The following is a 3329-nucleotide window of genomic DNA, read 5'->3' on the forward strand; positions in this document are numbered from 1 at the left end:
TGACACTTGTCCTCACAATATCCAAGATAGAGACTTACTTCAGATTTTTCTAGGTGGAATTGGCTGGGATTGCATATATTTGATAAGTGCTAAATCTAAAGAGTTTAACCTTTAAGCCATTTACAGGCAGGACTGTGTATAATTCTTAGGTAAAACAGGAGATACATATTTTGTATTTTTTATTTTAAAAATAGAAGTGGAGAATCAAAAGGTGTATTGTGAAAATGAGAACAGCAAGTTGCATATATATCTATAGTACAGTTTTTATAAGTGCAAAGGCACCAAAATCCTTAAGAAGCTTGTGTATATATTTGTATATATTTGAGGTTGAAGAAACTTATGTAACAGGCATTAACTATCATAAGGTGAAACTAGTAGAAAGGAAAGTTAGCAAGAGTGTGAATACAGTCCTTTAAAAGGTTTAAAATAATCATTATTCCTCTATATTATTCTAGTGTTTTTTCCTGGTTGAAGTTAAGCGGTATGAGGTCCATAATTTTGGAAGAGACATTAGAGATTTAAAATGAAATAGAACAATGCCTTTAATATAAAAAACAGACTACAGAAAACTAAATAAAAATTTTGTTCATTGTAATGTGATACCGGCTGATGTTGATATTACTGAAAGGATGGCTCTAAGTTCACAGTGGAATTGACTGTAAACAGAAGCAATAGTTTCAAAGAACTGTGGTAAGCATAAACCAAATTGGGTTATAATTGATGACAGAATTTTAAAATGTTTCTTTCCTAAAGTGATGCCTATATTACTGTTGACTATTAAGTTATTTATTTTTCTTATTTCTGTCTTCAAAACCATGTTTAAAGAAGTAGCAGAGATAGAGCATGTCATGTTTAAAACCCCTCAAAACTCCCCGTAACTTTCAGGGTAAAATCCAGACTCATTAAACTGGAATGTAGGTCTCATATATCCTTTCTGCTTACTCTTTAACTTCATCTCCCCCTCCGCCCCCTCACGTGGTTTACTTCAGCCTTCAGATTGTGAGAGGCCTTCAAGGGTATCTGCTTCTGTATCTTTGTACATTTTGCTTCCTTATGCTAGAAAGTTCTATCCACCAAGTTCCACTTTCCCAGATCAGTTTTATTCCTCCTTTACTAGTAAAGCAAAAGCAAGATATCTTCTTCTCTAGGTAGGATTTTTGTGCTTCCAAACATTAGCCTGGATTAGGCGCCTTCCCAGCACATCCCCTCATATCTCAGGGTTTTTCTTTTTCATGGCATTCATCCCAGTGAATTCCTTTTTTTTAGCTTTATTGAAGTTTAATTGATATACAATAAACTGCACATTTTAAAGTGTATAATTTAATGAGCTTTGACATATGTATAGAGCCATGAAACCATCACCACAAATCAAGATAATGAACTTTTTCTGTCACCCACAAAAATGTCTTCATGTCTTTGTATTTCCCCCTATCCCTCCCTACCCTCCCTGTGCATCCCCCAGGCTACCACTGATCTGCTTTCTATCATGATAGATTAGTTTGGATTGTCTAGAATTTTATATAAATGAAACCATACAATGTACTCTTTTATCTCTGGCTTTTTTCACTCAGCATGATTATTTTTGGATTCATCAATAGTTTATTTGTTTTCTATTTCTGAATAGTATTCCATTGTATGGTTATACCAAGATTTGTTTATCCATTCACCTGATAGACATTAGTGTTGCTTCCAGTCTGGGGCTATTACCAAAAAAGGTGTTCTGCATAGTTTTGTACATCTTTCTGTGGACATATACTATTATTTTTCCTGTGTAAATTCCTAGGATTGTGTATTAATTTCTAGGGCTGTTTTAATAAAATATGGCCAATTGTGTGGTTTAAAATAATAGAAATTGATTTGCCCACAGTTCTGGAGGCTAGAAGTCCAAAATCAAGGTGTTAGCATAGTTATGTTCCCTCCAAAGGCTATAAGGAAGAATTCTTCTTTGCTTCCTCTAGATTCTGAGATTTCTTGGCATTCTTTGGCATTTTTGATATTCCTTGGCTTGCAGATGGATCACTCTATCTATGTATAGCCTTCAATTCTATGTATTTGTGTCTCTGTATCCAGATTTCCCTCTTCTTATAAGAACACCAGTCATATTAGATTTAGGGCCCACTTTAATCAAGTAGCATCTTATCTTGAGTACATCTGCAAAGACCCTATTTCCACATAAGGACATATTTATAGGTTCTGAGTAGATATGAATTTAAAATTTTTTTTGACTTTAAATTCAATTAATTAATGTGTAATGTATAATTAATTTCAGATGTAGGGGTCAGTGGTTCATCAGTCTTATATAATACTCAGTACTCATTACATCACATGTGGATGTGAATTTTGAGGGGATACTATTCAACCCAATACAGAGCCTAGCATTTCTTTGGACAAGATTAATCCATCTTGTATAGATATTTTGCAAATATATTCTCCTAGGAAGGGCTTGCCTTTTCATTTTTACGTCAATGTCTTTTGAAGAGCAAAGTTTCCAACTTTGATAAACTCCAAATTAACTGCTTATTTATTCTATAGTTTGTCCTTTTGTATTGTGTTTAAGAAACATAAAAGATCATTAAGATTTTTCTCTTATGATATCTTTTAGAAGTTTTCCAGGCTTAAATCTATGAACCATTTAAAGTTAATTTTTGTATATATTGTGAATTAAGAATAGAGGTTTGTTTTTGTTTGTTTTGTAATAGTTATACAATTGTTTAGCACCATTTGTTAAAAATATTATTCTTTCCCCGTTGAATTGTCTTGGTATTAAAAACATAAATTGAATGTATTTACAGGTCTAATTCTAGACTCTATTTCTGTTCTGTCGTTGATCTATTTTTTAAGTCCTTATGCCAAAACCATACTTCCCTGATTATTCTAATTTTATAATAAGTCTTAGAATTAGATAATAAATCTTCTAACTTTATTTTTATAAAAGTTGTTTTTATTAGTTCTAGACCCCTTGTGAGTCTATATAAATATAGAATTTTATTGCTGGAGTTTTCATTGAGATTGCATTAGATCTATAGAACAATTAAGGAGAATTGGTATCTTAACAACATTGAGTCTTCCAAGATATACATTCAATTGGATCTTTAAATTCTCAGCGATGGTTTTTAGTTTTCAATATACAGATGCTGTATACATTCTATCAGATTTATTCCTATTTCTTATTGTTGATGCTACAGTTGACTTTTGAACAACACAAGTTTGAACTGTATGGGCCCATTTATACATGGATTTTTTTCATTAACATTGTACAGTATTGTAAATGTATTCTCTCTTCCTTATGACTTTCCCAATAACACTTTTTCTCTAGCTTACTTTACTGT

Source organism: Canis lupus, chromosome 6 (assembly GCF_011100685.1).
Source record: "Canis lupus familiaris isolate Mischka breed German Shepherd chromosome 6, alternate assembly UU_Cfam_GSD_1.0, whole genome shotgun sequence".
In the NCBI taxonomy this organism is placed as follows: Eukaryota; Metazoa; Chordata; class Mammalia; order Carnivora; family Canidae; genus Canis; species Canis lupus.